The following is a 23309-nucleotide window of genomic DNA, read 5'->3' as shown; positions in this document are numbered from 1 at the left end:
TTTTCCTCAACCGGTTTGATATGATTTTGAATGAAGTAGATAATGTCATTGTAGAGATTCTTCATATGTGTGAGTTCAGATAATAGTACAATGTTCCTTTTCCTTAGCCTTTCATTGTCTTGTGTGAGTGCTAAAAGGATATCATGATCAACACTGCTAGGGTTTTGTGTTTCTTGGTGATAGATGCTTCTTGTGATGTGTTCATGGTAGGGTGTCAAATGGTGTAATTGTTGAGGTGTACTCTTTCTTCTTTGGATCTCACAAAGTAAGTGTTTTTGTCCTTTCTTGAAATGTTCATTTGCAAATTCCCATCTCTCTGGAACTATCTTCTTAAATCCCTGAAATGAGAAATGAAAATATACTCCACAATTAAGGAAACCTTTTTAGACAGGGATAACACATAAACATGTCTTTTAACTTGGCTTTAGTTGACATTTATGTTTTTTAATTTTGAGTGTGTACAATTAGACACTTAAATTTGTATAAAATTGAACAAGTAAACATTTGTCTTACATTGTGTCTCACATGAATTGTCATGTAGCACACACGTGTCTACTTGTTCAATTTTATACAAGTTTAAGAGTCTATTTACGTACATTCAAAGTTGAAGGGCATAGATGTCAGCTAAGACTAAGTTGAAGGAGACGTTAATTATTACTCCCTCCGTCCCAATTTATGTGACACATTTCGGATTTCGAAATTCAAACAAGTTTATCTTTGACCGTAAATTTTTCATATATCTTTTAAGGAAAAATCACACCATATACACATTTAAGAGATAATATTATGGGTTTTAAACCTACTCTTAAAAAAATTCTTACTTATAACAGTTTAATTACGGGTTATAACATATCAATTAAATTTAACTTTATTTAAAAATCAATTAAATGATTAATCTTTTTATAATTCTATATTATTAATAATTTAATTATTGCCTATCCTATACAACACGCCACTACCCCACTACCACACCTTCAGAAATCAAAAAATTCATCTCTCTCATCTCTCAAACATAGTGCATTTTGTTTCTCATCTTCTTCATGTCGAAGAAAATTGTTCTAATGCCTCGAAAGAGTCCTCCACTAGTTGAAGCAACTTCTACGGATGAAGTACATGCTCCAACATTCAACATATTGACTCAAATCCCGCCGTAAAAAAATAATGAAATTTCGGCAAAGGCGGGTTCTTCTCAATCGAAGAATCAGATTACTCAAAAGTAGAAAAATAGTCGAGCAAAGAAAATGGTAAGTCCTGCAAATCAAAAGGGATAAAAGAAGAAGGGTAAAATTGTAGAAACTCATTTGAATTCGAATTTCGTAAGTGAGATAAAAAAGAAAAAAAGAAAAAAACAACAAATGTTGAAATTGGTCAGTCCTCAAAACCATCAAGAAGAAGAACAACAACGAAAGAGGACTCAGAAATTCCAATATCTAAAAAAGGTAAAAAAAAAAAGTGGTTAGGGTAAGTATTATATTTAATTTAATTTCAAATTATTTAAATTAGTGATTTTTTTGTTATAAATATTATGTTATGCAATTGTTTTTTCAGTGATTGTGGTTTGTACACATGTTTATTTGTTGAATACATCAGTAATGGAGTTTTTGATATGTGTTTTGTTGATATCGATGCAAAGTACCATCGTCAAATGTGTGCCACAATCATATGACATTATGGAAAAAATAAAGAATGATGATGGCGCGATCAGTGAGAGTGAAGTAACTAGAATTGTTACTAGCAAATTTGGTGGACCTCGCATAACAAAAGAACATGCTCCGGATACCAGCAATTATCCTACACCAATAGCACGAAGATCAAATTTGAGATAGTTGATTGCACCTTAGACTTTTTAGAATTACAAGTTTTTTTCACTTTTGGACGATATTTTTGTGTTTGATACAGTTTTAAGTATTTGATGATATATAATATCCATTGTTTTCTTCCAGTCAGATACCAACTACATATGAATTACAAATTGACCATTATAATTTGAGGATACTAGTTATATACAAACTACATACCAATTGGATACATCATTCTAAAGATAAATTACACATTGAGTATAATAATTTTTGGGATAACAATTATATACAAACTGCATACCAATTGGATTCAACATTTAGAGTTCATGATCTTACAGTGTCTTATTAACTGAAACAAAATGAATACCAATTTAGAGTTCATGAACTAACTCTGTCTTATAATTGGGATCCAAACTGTACATTTTTGGCATCCAAATTCATACATGATTGATTTTTTTACTTCATATTCTAACACAAAAAAATAAAAAAAATAAAAAATGAATGAAGTTGGTATCCAACCTGTATAAATACCTTGAAGAAATGATTATGTCAATGTAAAATAGTGATCAATGTATTTTGTAACAACCTCAATTACATCTTGTTTTATATTTATTCATGTTGGACACCTTATGGATACCAAATTAATACTAATTGTAAATTATATTGTCTTAACAAGCGTGGATTAAGTATTTTATATTTTAAAGATGTATGAAGTTGGTATACAATCTGTATAAATACTATAGGAAACGAATCTGACAATTTAAAACTGCGATCATTAAATTTTGCACCAACATCAATTATATCTTATTTTATTTTGGTTTAGAGTAGACACCAGTTGGATACCAATTAATACTCATTGTAACTTACATTAAATAATATCAGTCGCTATTAATTTGCATACTAAATGAATACCAAATGCATACCATAATTACCTTATATAATGTTCACTAATATGAACAATACCTTATATATTAAACTGGCATGAATTTTATTTCCAGCAATATGCAATTGGTATGATTACTGAATGAATCTTGTATAAAACATGAACAGTATATTAAACACTTAGCTGGAATGCATTTGATATCAATTCTGTATATATTTGATATGCATTGTCAATAAATATTATTGGAAAACAATGAATACATTGTACCAATAAAAAAAAACATGAGTCTAAAAGATATAATAAAATAAAAATGTTGTATCGTTTAAACAAATAAACTATCATTTTTTTGGCGCAGGGTAATTTGAACATGTCTTCCTGTTGTGGCCCACTTGACGACATCTAATGGAAGTAACTTTAGACCTTTTGAATTTCACATCAGCAAATCCCTTCCAGCGTTTAAGTTGCGGTCTTCCTACCGTTCTCTTTGAACCAGGCGACATCAATTTAGGCTCTGAAACATAACTTGGTATATCCCATGTACTCTCACATAGGAGAGGTTCAACAGGGATCACAGATGCATCTTCAAAATTCTTCAAGCTATAAAAAGGAAAGCAGTAATCTGTTTCATGCAATCTTCTATACCTAAGAACTGCCATTCCATGCTTACATGATATCTCATCATTTTGAAATCTTCCGCAACTATATTTCTTAGTGTTTATGCATACTATGTACCGCTTTGGTCCATCAACAACAACATGCAAATAACGTGTTGATGGTATTACCTAACACAAATTTTTTGGATATTAACATGTTACAAAGAAAACAAGCCACAAAAAAGGTTTCAACTATATACATAATGGATATCAAATTCATTTCAGCTACTTGTGTAATGTGTTGTTCATGTAAGTTGGCATTTTATACCAAATTCAGTCAGTAATCATATCAATTGCATACATGAATACCTTTGGATATTAATGAATAAAGGAAAAATCATACCCTCATACTGGTAGACAAAGCAATACTTTTCTGGAGCTTAAGATCATATTTTTTTTGTTAGCTCTGATCTAGTTTTTGTAGCCTCCTCGTTGTGCTTATGAATTCATGTTTGAACTGTTATCCTCATAAATTCAAGAAGTGAAATCACTGGCAACCTCCTTGCTAACCTATTAACATTATACAAAAGAATAATAAATATGTTGTATTTATATTCAAATTTCATACCAAGATAATACAAATTCCATCTACAACTTCATTCTTCTCACAAAAATTTATACACACTCGTCATTACTTATTCATACCAATATCAGTCCAAACAGTCTATCAGAATTCATACCATAAAACGCATTTCATACATTTATTTTTTTACACACATTTCATAAATTTATAATGATAACATCATCACTATTTCATACACTATCACGAAAAAATATAATCAAATCATTCAAATATAAATACAAAATCGCCACATTCATTGTGTTTACAGTATACAAATTACAAAAACCAGTTTACAAAAAACTCATAACATCATTTATTCAATTTTCACAAAAATTAATTTGTAATATGAAGCAAATGATCATACAAAAAAATCACAATTTAAATCTATTATACACAACCAAAATCCAAAAATTTCATTTTCAGTTTCATTGTTCTTAATTTTTTTTACTAAAGTTGGAATAAAAATACAAATAATAAATCGCAATGAATACTAACCAGAAGGATCACATCTACCACCATGTTTTATTAATATCGATAAGAATCCGTCCATTACCACAAAATAAAGATTTTTGAACCAAAAATATTTTGGAATTAGTCGTGAATGACGACAATCACAGAAAAAAAAATTGAGGGAGTGAGAAACGTTTGAATAAAAAAAAATCTAATTTCTGAATTAATTTTAACTGATTGAGTAAAAAAAGGAAAACAAATTGACAGAAAAAAATTAGAGGGAAAGAGAAACGTTTGAAAATAAAATAAAATCTGATTTTTGATTTAATTATAACTGATTGAAGTAAAAAAGGAAACCTAAATATTCTTATTTTGTTTTGAATCCCCTAAATTTATGCATTATTAATTATCCTTAATGTTATCCATTTTTTTATGATATTTAAAAAAATGTTTTTTACTATTATTTTAATTAATTTTTTTTAATAAAATGTTGTAACCTGAAATTTTTTATTGTTACAACTTGAAAGTTTTATTCTGCTGCTATAACTTGAAAATATTAGTCTAATAAATGTCATTTATAAAATTTTCACATCTTTTAAATATTTTGAATTGTCAATTATTATTTTGACTTATAGTACTTTCTATGTAGTTTACAAATATAAAATTTCATTTAAAAAATATTGAAGATTTCATACGTAAATTTTCGGTCAAACTTAAACTATCTGACTCTCAAAAAATGAATTATGTAACATGAATTGGGACATAGAGAGTAGGTCTTTTTGATATAAAGAACTTCTTTGTAAAATCATGGTGATTTGGCTTGTTGAAATAGTGAAATCCAACTAAAAGGTGTTGCTTTTCCCCTTGGTATTTGTAGGCCCAAGAAAAAAGCAAATCATTGTGCTTGGAGAAATTTTTGGTCACCATCATCAGTATTACTAAAATCTACTAGGTTTTGGTTGAACTCCACAAAAGGTTTTTTTTTTATATAAAAAAAAATAGAGAAATAGTTTTATCTTCTAAACCATAAAAAGTTTCCATAAACCAATGAAATGATTACTCACATAAAAATATGGAATAAATTCAATTATTAAAAGTTATTCCTAATCCTATTTTGAAAGTATAGCAAATTATTCCCGCGAGGCGAGACGAGGTAGGGAAAATTAAAACACATAAAAGGATAATGTCGGCGGATTGAAAATTTTGTGGGTTAAGACTCAACCCGTCCCACATTCACAACTCCCATTCCATTGTCATCCCTATTTTCGATTTTTTATGAGGACTTTATTAGGATGTTGTATAGTACAAAATTTCCAAATTTTATATCATGCCTGCATTGACAATTGGACCTAAGCCTATATATAAGTCCACCTTAGTCCATAAACTTCCTTTGCAAATTAACTAGCCCATACATTTCCTTTTCAATTTATCTATTTGATATTCAAAACATCTTATTTGAAATATCATTAGATATATATGCCTAATATAGAGGATGAAATGGAAAATAAATAGGCAAAAAATATTCATTAAAAATCAACACCATCAATATCAACCTCTTATCAAATCAAGGTTAGCTTTTGCTTAATTACTAATATCGACAGTGGGCTTATCTGTGATCAAACCTTTAAAACAAGTAGATATATAGTCAATCAATATCAATTTCTTAACAAATTAAAGAATGAAGAATAGTCATGTTAGCGATCTTAGAACCTTTAAAACAATTAGTAGAAACATAGTCAATCAAAATCAACACCATTAGTATCAACCTCTTATCAAATTGAATGATGAAGAATAGTCTACAGGGGCGACCTGAGAACATATGTGTCACATTTATAAACAATAAATTGTTAGAAACAAAATATGCCCATACATATGTTCTCAAATCAACCCTATTGAACACATCCACATATTGTTGACTCCATCTTTTTATGTGAATTCATGAAGACATATATAAAGGGGAGATAGATCTTTAAAAGGTGTACACATTGTACTACAATTAGTACTAGTACTTCAATTCTAGGACAATATCTTTCTTTATATGATGTCTTTGTCTATAAAGTACTACTACAAACTATTGTACTCCACGCATTCTACTTCACTTATTTGTACTACAAATAATTGTTATATATCAATCAAGTCACATTATTTGTTATACTCGATAATCTATTTTTTTTTTTTAATTTATTGGATTATTTAAATCTCTTAATTGTAGACACCCTTTATATGACCTGATAATTATTGTTTTAATATATATATATTAAAGTTTGTATTATCATTCTCAATTTATGTGATTAGTTTGACTTGATATAAAGTTTAAGAAAGTAAGAAAGACTTGTGAAACTTATGGTCTTAAATAAGTGATAAATATTTGTGAGATTATAAATAAGTTTCAATGTTCTGAACCCAAAAAAAAAAAACCATTCAAATTTTTATAAATTTCATATAATGAAATTTATGAAAGTTATTTATGAGAAAAACTGAATTTTAAAGTATTTCAATTTAGTTCAATGTTATTATTCAAGAAATTACACAAGGTGTTTCCATCTTGATTTTTAATCTACCACAAGAAAAGTCTTTAAAAACTAGCCTTTCTTCCTAAATGTGTGTCTAGTACAATGCATTTTTGTCTCTTCACCCCTCAAATGTTTTTAAAGAACTTTCAATGCTCAATTGTCTCTTAATGTTTACTTTTCTTTTATTTATTGTTTTATTCTTTTCTCTTTTTTGTTCAACTTCTATTTTTTTCGTGTTCTTTTTCTTTTTTCTTTCACTTATTATTTTTTCTATTTCTTTATTTTTCTTTCATTTTTTTTTTTTTATCTTTTCTCTTCTTTTTTTCCACTGAGCTTCACTTGTTCGTTTGGAAATTCTTGGACTAATAAGTCTTTAACTCTAAGCCAATAGTTATAGAGTATAATCTCATAAATCAAGACTCTTGCCCATGAGGCGTAACTTATTTGTTGGAAGTAGGGGTGTTCACGGGTTGGTTTGGGTCGGTTATTGGTCAAAACCAAAATCATACCAACTTAATCGGTTTTAAAATTATCAAAACCAAACCAAACCTAATATAATATACATTTATCGGTTTGGTTGTTATCGGTTTCGGTTCGATTTGGTTCGGTTATTCGGTTATTAACCATATACATAAAATTAAAAGAAATAATTCATTCAAAACGTGAAAAAAGTGACAATAATCCATTCAAAATGAAAAATAGTTAGAATGAATGACATTATGAAACTTTCGATCATTGAATTTACTATGAATAAAGCTTCAAAGTTCACTACTTTTGTCCTGGAAGGAAGAGACATTGACATTTTCAGTACCACAAAGAATTGTCATAGACACTCATATACATGAAACCAATAAGATAAATGTTCTTACCTCGGGCATTTTTACTTTCATAAGTAAATTATAAATAAATTTTGATGAATACATTTATAAGATTTTTAAAATTGTGTATAAAATAGTATATTATGTATGTATAATAATAAAATTTTATGTATATTATTTATCGGTTTGGTTCAGTTATTTCTTCGATTTTTTTCGAACAAAATCATAACCAAACCAATTACTATCGGTTTTTTAAAAATCTAAAACCAAACCAAATCAAACCTAAATAAAATCGGTTCATTTAATCGGTTTGGATCGGTTTTTATCCAAACCGTGAACACCCCTAGTTGGAAGTCCTTGGGCTAAGTCTTGACTCTAAGCAAGAGTTATAGAGCATCTCATAAATCACGACACAATGTGGTAGTATTTGTACACAGGCGTTACATGTTGTTTTAAAGTTCTCCGTCTAAGTATTGCCTCTAAAACAAGAGTTATAGAGCATCTAATAAATCAAGACACAATGTGATAGTGTCAAGTCTTGCCTATGAAACGTAATTTGTTGTTTTAAATTATTGATCTAAGTCTTTGCCTTCAAGGCAGGAGTTATAGAATTAATTCAAGTTTTCTTTTTTCCCAAATTTAATATGTTGCCCTCTTTCAAATATTTCTTTGCTCGGAGGAAAGACTTTTTTTCCTTACTACAAATAATATAAATATAATAAAAGATTGTCAAATAAGTTACTACCAATCTACCATTGAAATTAATCAATAAACAAATAAAATTGGATTGAGTGTACCCCTATCAAGAAGACATATACGTATTTTGACATTCTTTTTATTGAATGAGAAATTATGGCTATAAATTATTATACTACCTAGATAAATAATTGATTTCCACGAACATCAATAAATAGTGCTAGTCGTACAACATAATTTTGCAAACTAACCAATGATTTTAATTTAACTTTTGAAAATGAAAGAAACGAAATTAAGATAAAATATTACTTTCAAATTTTGCAATAAAATTTACTATTGTTGTTTGTATTGCTACAAATTTGATAACTCCTATAAAGAATTATTGCTCATTTGATGAAAATATGATGATCTTTAATTTTTTTACCCTATTGCTCATTTGATGAAAATGTATGGACCAATATCTATGACCTAATTTCGCTAGGTATAACTTTAGAGAACTTTTGCCTCGCTAGACATAAATAGTGTAGGAATTAAGATATGCGGTGTAAGTTGTGTACTATTTCTATGACATAATTTCGCTAGATATACTCGGCATAAGTTGTGTAGAATTAAATAAATTTTTTTAATGACATAGCTTGTGGGTTATAAAACGGAAGTCTTGTCTCTTTCGAGATAAATTCCGCAGGAATTGAGGTATGTCTTTTACGACATAACTTGTGAGTTTTGAAATGAACTTTTGCTTCTATCAACATAAGTTTAGTAGATATATGTCTTTCCCTATCTATTTGTTTCCTATAAAGTCAAAATTCATTTTCACATTTAATGCTAGGATATACCCTTCTCTGTTTTGTGCATCAATTGATATACAACACTTCTCGACATAATTACCTTGGTTTTAATTTTGAAAGAGCTAAAAAAAACAAATGTGATCTAAATTTAATTGACACTAAAATTGAAATGTTCACAAATCAACATTCTAATACTTCTTGATCAATCCTTTCATGATGCAATCTCTTCTTCCCACATAAACTCACTCCAAACAACTTTACCTTATCACTCTTTGGCTCTTCATGATCTTCAATATGTACTTGGCGATGTCGATGATGATCAACGATTTTCTGATTCAGATCTTCATTAAGTAAAAACACACTGAATTTTTCCTCAACCGGTTTGATATGATTTTGAATGAAGTAGATAATGTCATTGTAGAGATTCTTCATATGTGTGAGTTCAGATAATAGTACAATGTTCCTTTTCCTTAGCCTTTCATTGTCTTGTGTAAGTGCTAAAAGGATATCATGATCAACACTACTAGGGTTTTGTGTTTCTTGGTGATAGATACTTCTTGTGATGTGTTCATGGTAGGGTGTCAAATTATGTAATTGTTGAGGTGTACTCTTTCTTCTTTGGATCTCACAAAGTAAGTGTTTTTGTCCTTTCTTGAAATATTCATTTGCAAACTCCCATCTCTCTGGAACTATCTTCTTAAATCCCTGAAATGAAAAATGAGAATATACTCCACAAATAAGGAAACCTTTTTAGATAGGGATACCACATAAACATGTATATTAACTTGGCTTTAGTTGACATTTATGTCTTTAATTTTAAGTGTGCATAAGTAGACACTTAAATTTGTATAAAGTTGAACAAGTAAACATGTGTCTTACATTGTGTCTCACACGAATTGTCATGTAGCACACGCAGTGTCTACTTGTTCAATTTTATACAAGTTTAAGAGTCTATTTACGTACATTCAAAGTTGAAGGGCATAGATGTCAGCTGAGACTAAGTTGAATGGGACGTTAGTTATTACTCCCTCCGTTCCAATTTATGTGACACATTTTGGATTTCGAGATTCAAACAAGTTTTTCGACCGTAAATTTTTCATATATCTTTTAAATATTTTGGATTGTAAACTATTGTGACTTATAATATTTTCTACGTAGTTTACAATTATATAAATTTCATTTAAAAAATATTGAAGATTTCATACATAAATTTTCGATCAAACTTAAACTACTTGACTCTCGAAAAACGAATTGTGTCACATGAATTGGGATATAGAGAGCATGTATTTTTTATATAAAGAACTTCTTTGTAGAATCATGGTGATTTGGCTTATTGAATTAGTGAAATCCAACTAAAAGGTGTTGCTTTTCTCCTTTGTATTTGTAGGCCCAAGAAAATGATTTGGGAAAGCAATTCATTGTGCTTGGAGAAATTTTTGGTCACCATCATCAGTATTACTAAAATCTACCTAGGTTTTGGTTGAACTCCACAAAAAGTTTTTATTTTTTTTTTATAAAAAAAATAGAGAAATAGTTTTATCTTCTAAACCATATAAAGTTTCCATAAACCAAAGAAATGATTATGTTAGAAAATATGCCTCATCTCCCATACATATAATGAAAAACTAGAAAATAAACATGTACATAATGTGGATGAGATATCCTTTCTTGGATATTCCTTTTTTTATTATTATTTATTTATTTATTTATTCATTATTCATTCATTCATTATATGGGATTCTTAACTGAATTTTTTAAATGGTTTAATTTTCACCTATTATTTGAAACAACCAATGGTAGCTACTTTAAGGTCAAATAACACAAAGAAAAGGATAAAAAAATTTATAAGGTTAAGATGTAACATAAAGCAAATTAAGCATACTGATTTCTAGCCTAAGATTATGCAAGTTAATGCTTAAATAAAAAGTGTGGCATTACTAAACCTAAAAAATAATGCAAATTACCTTCTACAAATTAAAAATATACTAACAACATTAAAGCTCTTTATACTATCGGTGTATATACTTGTTGAATCCTTAATGTACATACAAAACCAAAGGGTTCATCTATCTCCTTTCAAACAATACTAGCAATGTATTTCTTTATCCTTAATATAATGTATTTTACTAAAAGTACGGACAAGGATTGTGTTAGAGAGGTAATGCATTTCTTTATCCTTAATCATAGGTTTCGGGTTCGTGTCTTTCTGGTATGAATCATCTTTGTTGGGAAGAACTTTATCGTCAATGTGCACAAATTTGAATTTAATCGGACCCTGTGGATAACAGATATTGAGTGAAGAAACAAAACTAAAACTAACAAGGGTTGTGTTGGAGTGGTAATGTATTTCTAATTCTTCTTTGACCACATATTTCAAATTCTTATACTGCTAGGTACATAGTCATCTTTATTAGAAAACACTTCATCGTCAATGTGCGTGAATCTAGATTTAATTGGATGTTGTGGATAATAGACATTGGGTGAAAAAATAAAAAATAAAACTTAGTAAAAGATAGAAAAAGAAACTCTTAAACATAACTCCATTCTTGGTAAGGTTGATAGATCAAAAGACAAAAACATCAAAAAAGAGGGTTATATATATACTTACATAAGTATTGAGTTGCCTAACAAAGCTGGAGAAATTGTTGTGTTTAAAGTAGTTGGGAAGAAGATCCTTAGCAAACTCAGGAGGTCTCCATACAACAAAAGTTGTTTCATATTCACCCCATGAAACAATGTGATCACTACTTGGATCATCCACTAGTTGATATGTTTTTGTCAAGAATGGTGCAACCATTGCCTTTTGCATTGTCAAAAACATCTCTTGATCACAACAAGTTGAAGAAGCCATTAAGGATAACTATGTTGTTACTTGTTAAGAAGAAGGTTTGTCTTTTAATTAAGAAAGATAAACGAATGTCTCTCCTTCCCCTTAGTTTGTGTGTGTAAATATGTTGTTGTTACACGTGCACATGTGAGTTTTTATGTGGATTTTTATTTTATATTTTTGGTAAAAGAGATAAGATATTATAACTTAATATAATTCTTTTGTATTTTGGTCAATTCCTCCATTATTTGTATTCGAAAAAATAGAAGCAGACAAAACAAGAATTCTACTACTACTGAATGTTGTAATGGCTATTATGTAATAGCTACTCTTCTTACTACTAATCACTTAATGTTTTTTGTCTAGATTGAAATTTGAATTTCAATCACTTATGATTTGTAGTTATTTTACTAATCGTTAAATCACACCGTTGTTATAAAGTGATATGTATCTTTGATACAAGACACAAGATCTTTGTAACTTGAAAATTTTCCCTTTTACTCATTTCTATTGTTTGTAACTTCAAGAAAAAAGCATATGAACTTGTCAATATAATTATATTTGTGTCTGTTTAGATTTGGTATATTATGAGATCCAAATCCAATCAATGAGTGAATTAACTATTTTAAAATATAAATATATTGTTCCCTTCTTCCTTTTGATAGAGTGGTGTCTAGTGGACCTCAGTTTTATGTTATAAAATAAGTTATTTTTTCAGAAGTCAAATTGGTCAACACACTTTTAATCTAAAATTTTGTGCCCAAGTGTGATACTTTTATCTTCTGATAACATCTAATTGAAATTTGAGTCTCATCTCATGCTCAAATCTTAGAAGGATTTTGTGTATAACATGTGAGGTGAGTTTTCAAACTTTACAAATAGCTTGGTATAATACATCACAAATTATAATAAAATATAATTAAAAATAAAAATATATTTAAGTTGAGGCATGTATAATATCTCATTCTCGTGAAGAAAATTCAAGTCCATTGGCCATTGCAGTATAATATATATATGACTAGATAGCAATATAACTATTGTTTTGTCCAATAATGTTGTTTAATTCAAACAACTACGAATTAGTTAAAGAATTCAAAGCTTCATCGTTAATATATTATTATTTTAATATAAAAGTTCTCTCTTTTAAGTAGTGAATAAGTTGGAGACTTAAAATATTTTTATTTCTAAATTATTATTTTTCCTACACTAACATCAAAATATAAACACAATACAATATCTCTCAACCTTTATTCATTTATCCAACATAAGGAAGAAAACATCATTTATATACAGATGCAGAATTTCTTTCACAAATAAATGTCAAGAATGTGGATTGTCATTTAAGGATTAGTGACACAGTTAAATAAAGCTGAGTTAATAAGTAAATTGATCATTTTAATAAATCATTTTATAGGTGTATTTTTTTAAACCTAATACATCTTTAATTAATTGTTTGAATTTACGCGGTGACTTCTTTTTATTGATTTAACTAAGTTACCTAAAAAGTTTACATACTAATTTGACTAATTCAGGCTCACGAAATAAAACATTTTTTATGAAATAATTACTTATTTTGAAATTTCAAACTCGAAATTCTGAACAAATATTAAATTCCAACTATGAACTATCCATCACTCTTGTAACAAATATATTGTTCTTGTTCATATAAAAATAAGAAATAAAGATACAAAAAGACTCCAATTCTTGAAAAAAGTTATTTTAAAGTACTTAAACTTTCATAAAATTCTCCTTAAAGTTTAACAAAAGAATTATAAAAAGTCAGAGAAGGCATGTGAGGGGTGCCTCTTTTTATGGCTTTGTTTTATAATTCTTTTTAAAAAAGCTTGTTCTATGATTATAAAAAAAATGTCTTATTTTATGAACACCTTTTGTGATTATCCACAGATCTAATAGTAGGAACATTCCTTAACTTTTATTATTTTTCCTTAGACCGTGATGAAAAAGTTATATATGAAATGGTAATGGACAATTAGTTTAGATAATTCCTTGGACTAATTAAATTATAATTTATTCCTTCTTTGACTTTTGAAAGAATTTTAGGAAAGAGGAAATGAGAGAGAAGACACTTGTTGAGAGACGCATAACAAATTCTAGTTTCATACAAAATGTCTAAAGTTTTACATGGCTAAAGTTCAAACATTTCTATTGGAGTTCAATTATTTTTATCTAAAGTTTAGGCATTTTTGCCATTGCTATTTGAATTTCACACATTTTTTCTTAATTTCATGAATATATGATTGAATTTAAAGAAAACTTTATTCATATACCACATATACATTAAAATTTCTGGCCAAGGCCATTTAGCATTACCCTTAAACTTATTCTAAAGTAGATATACCCCTTAAATGTTTTTCAAATACCTACACTATAAGTGTTAGTAGTTGTCATCGATGTATACTCAGTATATAACAAAAATATAACAGACGTATAATTTGTATATAAAATTAGTACTTAATCTTAATGTATATACATGATTTCTTTGGAGCAATATTATTGTGAAAAAAGTTCATAATCTTACGGTAATCACTACTAAAAGGAATATTGGAGGAAGATCATAAGAATTCTACTTTAATATGTTATACTTTATATACTAATCTTGATATATCATTTATTGTGTTTTACCATTGTTTATAGAGTACATATAATTTTTTGTAGATTTTACACAAATTTTATAATGTTAAAAATTAATTACATTCTATTCCTATTCTTTTCCAAATTACAAAAATCTCTTAAATTAGGTGGAATCCGAATACATCCCAAAACGTCCCGATACATCGCCTCCTGGTTTCGGATACATCTATCAACGTCCTGATACATCGAATTTCAGTTTCGGATACATCACTCAACGTCGTGATATATCGCATACGTCTCAATACATCGCGTAAAGTGATGTATCCGTCTGATACATCGCTTAAAGTGATGTATCAAACCGATACATCAGTAAAGTGATGTATCTGACTGATACATCGCGTAAAGTAATGTCACGATACATTCCATACGTCCCGATACACCATAAAGTGATGTATCTGACCGTTGTATTCGATTGATACGTCGCATAAAGTGATGTATTCGATTGATACGTTGCGTAAAGTAGGAATTCTTGTAATTTTTTCAAATGATAGAAAATTTTAGAGAATATAATGAAATAAGTTGTGTATTTAGGTAATTTTTCCTATAATTTTTTAATTAAAAATAAAAAGGAAAGGAGAAGAGTATTACTATCGAGTGTATATCAAAAAGAGAATGAATTGATTTTACTAATTATATTTCATAGTTAGTACTTAGTTTCTTCATTATAGGAAAACCTTTAAATCCAAAAAATATTTCACTTACCCATTTACCTTTTATATATTGTAGATTATATATATTTTAGTTAATAATTATAGATGTTGAAATATTTTATGCTTTTACTAGTATTAATTGAAAATGGTAAATTTCATAATTACACAATAAAGTGGTTTCAGTTGCACCAAATATAACTAAGTTTTCATTTTTATATAAATAATAGCCCAAAATTAGTGATATATATACATACAACAAAAAATATTTTCTACAAAATGGCTATTCTATGCACATGTAATGTATCAATATGTATATATAATATATCAAAATTGTATAAATAGTGAATATTTGTGTATAGATAATATATGACTATATATCAAAGATGTATATACATCTGTATGCATTGTTGATACAATAAAGTATATATTGCAGATCGTTTTTTTTCAATCTCAACCAACTCAAATCTCCTCTAAACAATCCCATAATTTAGATATGAGCTTCTCTCAAAATTTTAAGTCTTTGATATATTATTCACTCAAAACAATTCATGTTTTGCGGCATGTTGATTTTAAAATTTAAGCTTTGGAGAAAAAGAAAAAGGAGGAGGAGGAAATTAAAGGTAACCAGAAAATTGTTGTTTCTTCAAATCTTGCATTTAGGCGTTCCACGTTTACTCTCTAAGTTGAGTGATTAACTTTTTAATTAATATGCAATCAAACACAATCGAAGATTAGTCAAGTTTAATTAAGGAAAAATTACTTAAATACATAACTTATTTTATCATTTTTTAAAATTTTCCTACTATTTTTAAAAATTACAAAAATTCATATTCTTTTCTATTCTCGGATACATTACTTTACGTGTTGTATCAGTCGGATACATCACTTTACGCAATGCATCGGTATGTACGTGATGTATCAAGATTTTGAGTGATGTATCCAAAACTGAGATGCGATGTATCAGGACGTTGAGGGATGTATCCAAAACAGGAACGCGGTGTATCGGAACATTTTGAGATGTATCCAAATTCTACCAAATTTAAAGAATTTTTCGTAACTTTGAAAAGAATAGACATTAAATATAACTCTTAACACTATGAAATTTGAGTATAATTTTCAATTAATCCTTAGCTAGATTATTGGGCCACAATTGGCCTAGTGGTTAATCTTTTTTAAAATTGGAAAAGTTACATATTTAGTCGCTTGCTTAAAGTACATTCCCTTAATGTAGTCAAATACTATAAATATTTATAAAATTTACTCCAATCAAATCTTCTTCTCTAAGCACCTTTCCTTTCCTTTTTCAATATTTGAAGGCTAAGTAAACGTTGAGTTTTAGCTCTAAAACAGAAAATTATTTATTTCAATATTAAAATATGTCTGTTATTATACATATTTACTAATATATCTTTTATATTTATTGATTTTTGTGATAAGTTTCTCGTACGTAATGATTTAATTTGTAAAATAATTTTTAAATTTATTTTGCTTGATATTTTAAATTATATTTAAATCATCATGTCAATATTATATTAATATTTAATTATTTTTTTATTTATCTAAGTATACTATTGATTGAAAATTTCAATATGTACATTTTAATTTAATAAAAATAAAAAAATGAATTAATATTTTATAATAAATATTCAAAATAATCTTAATATTAAAAGTGCATTGATACTTGTCCTTTTTCATAATTTGATTCTCAAAAGTACTTTTTAATTTTTTTTTAGCAAAATACAATCCACTTATCAAAAACACTTTTCAAATGAATTAACTAAACACAAATTGTTTTTTTTAAAGCATTATTCTGAAAAGTTATTTTAAAATGGTATTTCTGAAAGCATCAATGTCAAACAGACTCTTAATCAACTAATGAATTTCATAAACCAAATCGTTTAACCGAAAAAAGCATATTCCTTGATTACATCATATACAACTTTTTACTTATCATGTTAATCTAATCTCAAAACATCATACGACACGTTATGTTTAAGGGCTCTTAATAATAATCTAATGTTTGTGGATTTAGTCACCTTTCCACCTATTTTACAAGTAGCAAAGCCTTTTAATTTTTAGCATATATTTAGTCAAATCAAAATAGGTTAAAATATACTCCTAGTGTAGATTATTTAAAATTATTATTATATATATAAACAATAAAATGGACACCACTATGGATGAACAAAAATTAGAGTGGTGACATTTTTATTTGAAAGAAAAAAGGTTCCAACTTTTGGAGACATGCTTTAAGAATTAAGGGCAATTATTTTTGTCCTCCACTTACAAATTCATCTTATTATAAATTTCATTTTAGCCAAGATTGACGCATACATGCTGAATAATTAGAACATGACTCACAAGAAAGTTTATAAATTAAAGAGTCTAAGATTATTAAATAAAGCAATTATTGTTAAACAATTCACAAGACCCTTTAATTGGTAATTATATATTCATGTAGAGGTGAAAGGAAAAATCTTTTTGGCCAGAAAATTTGATCAGAATGGTAAAATAACATATTTCACACTATTTTATTTTATATTTTTTGAACATTTTTACCCTTTTAACTTTAATACCTTTTAATTAAAAAATGGAAACAAGATCAGTTTATTTTAAAATAAAAAAGATATTATAGACTTTTTAATTTTTTGGACAAATTCTGAACAAATTTTCTAGCAATTTAGCATTACCCGAGGTGAAATTAGGATATTAAACTTTGAGTTCTGAATTTATAATGACTATTTTAAGTGATAATCATTGAATTCTAAATTTAATATTTATACATATTTAATAAATTTATTACCACAAATATACTATTTAAATAAAATTTATTGTACTCAATTGAATCCACATGCAGATTACTAGTTCCGCCCTTGCATTTATTATCATTCCATAGCAAAGAATGGCTCACACTTCCAAATTAAATTCTTGGATGAGAATTGAGAATATACTGTATATAAATGTGCAATTCATATCTTATTTAATACATTTTTGTATTATTAATATCTTATTTAATATATTAAAGTAGGTAGAGTTTTTTCAAACTTCTCTTGACTCAATATTTTTCTTTTATTGACGCGGCTTTGCAAATTTGGTGTGTGATTTATGCATTTGTCACTCTCATATAGTCATATTATCAAGGTTAAGTTAAAGTAATAATAACAATAAAACAATGACCTTACCTTTTATTCTCATAATCACAATCTCTAAGACTTTTATGAGTTTGGAGTCTGACTAAATCTGGGCTCACATCAGGAAGTCCCATATTAAGGGGTAAATCACTCTCTAATAAAGGTTATTTTGTACTTAGAAGCACTCGAACCCGACACCTCTGGTTAAAAATTCTTCCGATCATAGTGTCATAAAAATCTTTCTATAATGTGAGAGATGGAAGTCAGCATTACAAGCTCTTTATTGACTTGTTAATATGACTTTCAAATTAAATAAACCTTTCAATTTTGAACCTTTAAACTCAATGAACCTTTTCAATTTTGAACCTTCTAACTCAAAGAACCTTTTCAATTTTGAACCTTCTAACTCTATGAACCTTTCAATTTTGATCCTTCTAACTCAATGAACCTTTTAAACCTCGTACCCTTTCTTCTCAATTTATCAATATGTTTTTCCAACTCTGTCATGTCACCAACTTAGCATATGGTTTTCAAATGTGAACCTTTCAAATATATGAACCTTTTAAAATTGAAAGAAGTATTAAAAACACCCCTAAATTCGATGCAAATTATTAGTTTCATTTCTGAACTATTGACAGCCTTAAAAATACCCCTTTACTTGACTAACTAATCTTAAATACACCTCTGATCTTACAACATGAGTAAAATACACCCCTAAATTCTCATCAAGTTTAGATGTTTTCAACACTTCTCTTGTCTTTTTATTAAGAATCATATGCTCCTACAAGAGTTTGAAACCACTTGCTATGTCATATGTCTCTTCAAAAGCTCTGTTTTATTATGTCCTACGTAAAATCTTTTTTCCTTTCATTTTCAAAAGTTTAGGTCGGTAAAATGGTCCAAGAGCTTCCTCTATCCCAACAAGCAAAACGATATGTGTATTTAAGGTCGAATTTAAAGTTTCAAAACATCATTAAGAAGGTAAATTTAGTAAAATACACTTAGAATTAAAGTTCTCTTAAAGAGTATGTTAGGTCAACATGGGTCAAGTAATATGAAATGGAGAGAGTACTTGTTAATTTAAAAAATCAAGAGAGAATCATTTTTCCAACTTTACCTATAACATTACCTATTCTAGAATTAAGAGACCCGCAAATAAATAAACACTGAAGAATTAATAAGGGATATATTAGTCAAATTACACTAGTCATGATCCAAAACCTGAAAATCATAATGACATTGTAACATCCCGAAAATTTCTAAGTTAAGACTCGAACCATTCTTCATTTGTGAATAAAATCGTATCAAGTGATTCTTAATTGTTCTTAGGTATTAAGTTCAATTCTTTAGTGTGAGAAATATTTTGGATATGAATTAAGGTCATGTAACACCACAGAAACTTATAGGCTTAACTAGAACTTATCGTAGAGGTTAGAGTCATAGAATTTGCTTCTCGTACTTAGAACGAAGGGTCTAGGGGCTAAACTTCAAGGTACGACCCCCCAAGGACCAACCAACGGTCCTTGAGGGGGACCCTGGGACTGCCCCAAAAAGCTGTCAAAAAAACAGCCTCCCTCGAAGGGCATCCATAGACAATGGATGGACCCACTCCCCATGGGAAGGGGTCGTGGGTCAAGGCCCCTGCTTCCCCTAGTTGTTGAGCCCCATTCAACCACCCACGAAGGACCAGTACGGTCCGTGGGTGTGGTTTCGTGGGTGGGACAGTTTTGAGTCCTTTTAATTATTAAGTGGGGGCTAAGGGAAGGGTCTAGAATTAATTAGTGATAAAGTAGGGTAGTTTTATTAGTAATTACACCATCTATATAAACCAATAGACCCTTAATCTAGTCACTCATAATCATTATTTCAACTCTTCAATAGAAACCCAAATCATAACTAACTTTTCCCCAAAATACTCTCTCAAGAAAACTCAAGAAGAAGAAGAAAGGTGAAGCTAGGGTTGAAGAATCAAGCTTTTCTCCTCAAATTCGTGGTAAATCTTCAATAATGTATGGTATTCCTTCATCCATGGATAGTTTTCATCCATGAAGCCCCTCCTAAACTCAATTTCAAAACATGTAACTTCCCCAAAAGCTAGGGTTTTACTCCAAGTCATGGATTCACTTCAAAAATGATTTTTATGATTTAATTGCTTTATATTATGTTCAAATTGATGATTCATTACTGTTTTCATGATGAAATTTCCAAGAATCCATGAATTTCTCTATTTTCCCAATTTGGGTCTTAAAAGTGGGTATGGTTATATGTTGATCCAATTGAGTGGATAATGGTTGTTTATGGTGTAATTACATGATTTTAGTATGATTATACATGTATTATTCATTAATCTAAGGTTGTAGGGTGAAATTGATATAATTTGGTTTTATGCCATGAAAGAGGCAATTGAGAGCTTAGATGTGATCTTCTAAGATTGGTGAATTTATTTATGAATTACTTGAGATTAGAGTAACAAAATATGAATTCATTAAAGGGAAAGCTTGTAGACATGAATTAATGAGATTAGGACTTATAGTATGCTTATGATTTCTAAGGCTATGAGGGTAGAAACTAAGATGAATGAACCAAGAATGTTAAAGCTTTAGGAGTGAAGCCATCATGTAGGTTGAATTGTATATGGTATTATTGTGGAAAAGCTTCACCAACATGACCCATGTTATGAGTATATGAGACTATGCATGTAATGACTTGATTACTTGAACTATGATTATATCCATGTCTAATATAATGAATTCTAGATGTGTTGATTGAATATGGTCCTTGGTCCTTGAAAGGGAAATATAGGATATTATACATGCTTTGAGAGGGTTGTGTACATGCTTTAAGAATACCCTTTTGAGAAAGTAAAGTGATTATAACTTTGATGTTGTTGAAAGACTATTCTCACACACACACTTATGCATGACTATGAATGAAAAAACCATGATTAGGATGATATTATTGTGTTGATTGAAAGACTATTCTCATGAATACATAATGATCATGATGTGAAAGGTTTTTTGACATAATGAAGATTAAATGTTGAAAGTCAGTTCTCACCTAATTGAATCTAACATGAAGACATGGACGGTGAAAGGTTATTCTCACACATGATCTAATGAGTTATCCTAATGAAATAAGTTAGGATTTAATAAGTACTGCATGGGAAATGTGCTTATCATCGAGTGGATATTGAATATGAGATAGAGGCTCTCCCGTTAAGTAAGGCCGGGTTTCTAAAAGTAATCCCATGAGATGGAAGTTCCCCCCGTTAAGGAAGGTTGAGGTTTCTAGTAGCAATCTCCTTATCCCATAACTACGTGCCCCTGTAGGTTATTTAACTATTGGATCCACCTAAAGCTAATACATTTTAGTTCTACCTTAAGCAAGTAGGACACCTTTTTTTGGTGTGGGGCATGACACCAGATTCCATGTTAAGCTCACATGGTCTATGTCGGTTAAGGCTAATTCCCACTATGAACAAGAATATGAGTTATGAACTATGGTTACTCAAGAAGCTCTATTTAGTGTGGGTGGGGGTATGGGACTTCATCCATGCATTGCACAAGTAGGCTTTGAGAGTAGTTATGGTGTGTTACTTTTATGTTATGATGATTTATGAAATTGAGTATGTTTAATGCGGATTGTTGCTATGAGTTGCTTTCCTTGATATGAATTGGTAAATATGAAGGTTTCCTTGTCTATGAGTATTATTTAAAGATGATATCAAAGAATGGTAAGTGTGATTATGGTGGCCTAAAAGTGGTACTTAGTATAGATGGGGTTATGGGATCTTTATCTATGCATTGCACAAGTATAACTTAGGGTTACTTATGAGATGGTTCTATTATGCTATGATGATCTACATGTTGAATATGCTTATGTCTTATGATTTTACACTAAAGTTCATGATCATTTTCAAACTCGATAAAGTACATGCTTTTCAACTAAAATGTCCTTTTTAGCATGATTTTATGCATGACTATCATACTTAGTGCATTTTTGTACTAACCCATATTTTCTACATTATTTCCAAAGTGTAGGGGTTGGCGATGTTGACTTCCATCCTTGTGGCTAGGTTCATAATAGATCAAGAAGAGAAGTTATGGTGAGTCCTCATAGCATTCCAGGGCTTGACCACCATGTCCTTTAAATCCTTCTTTTATGTTTTAGACTTTTATATGGGGTGCATTCCAAAGTGTTAGTTTCAATGGTTATAGATGGTTTGAGAATAAGTGTAGACTTCCGCTTGTTTTTATAAAATACTTCGATTGTAAAGAAAAGTTTTAAATTCCACACCATTTTCCTATTGTCTTATGTTATGATATGCTAAGAGGCTTGTATGAGGTTTTTCAGAGTCTTGTACGTCGTGTCACATCTAGGGGTACTCCTGGGTCGTGACAAACTTAGTATCAGAGCACAAGGTTTTGGAATAGTTCGAGGACTTCTCAAATCACATCTAGTAGAGTCTTGTTCATAGTGTGAAGCGCGTCACATTTATGAATAGGAGGCTATTGGATGTTAGGAAATCTCACTTCTTCATTCTCTAAGTCGTGCCTTAGAGTTTAACTCTATAAGGTCTCTCTCCTATTCCTTATCCAATGGTCTTCAGTATATGACCACTTTGGAAGGGTGATGAGTCCACAAATTGGACTCATTTAGGGCTTTATTTTGATAGAAATAGTGTCCTCAATGCTTATTTTGTCTCAATATCTGATGAAAACTCTTAAGTTTCAGGTATTTGAAGTTTTGGTGGAAGCATGGACACTTAGGCATAAAAAGGAACAAAGAGGCTGAAAATAATGAAGAAGTTGAAGCCTGGGCATCGCCAAGTGCTTGGCGATTTGCCGAAGAGACGCACTCCTCCTTTTGTTCCAGTACGCGAAGCCC

General features: G+C 29.2%; 1 non-coding gene across 1 annotated transcript; it reads right to left on the bottom strand.

Annotated features, from left to right (window-relative positions):
• Nucleotides 1-6146: 6146 nt before the first annotated feature.
• MIR398A (microRNA MIR398a) lies at nt 6147-6237 on the bottom strand. The gene has a single exon (NR_127279.1). It is a non-coding gene; the product is annotated as a microRNA MIR398a (primary transcript).
• Nucleotides 6238-23309: the final 17072 nt, after the last annotated feature.

Source organism: Solanum tuberosum, unplaced genomic scaffold (assembly GCF_000226075.1).
Source record: "Solanum tuberosum cultivar DM 1-3 516 R44 unplaced genomic scaffold, SolTub_3.0 scf00217, whole genome shotgun sequence".
Lineage (NCBI taxonomy): Eukaryota > Viridiplantae > Streptophyta > Magnoliopsida > Solanales > Solanaceae > Solanum > Solanum tuberosum.
This window is presented reverse-complemented; position numbering and strand designations above follow the sequence as displayed.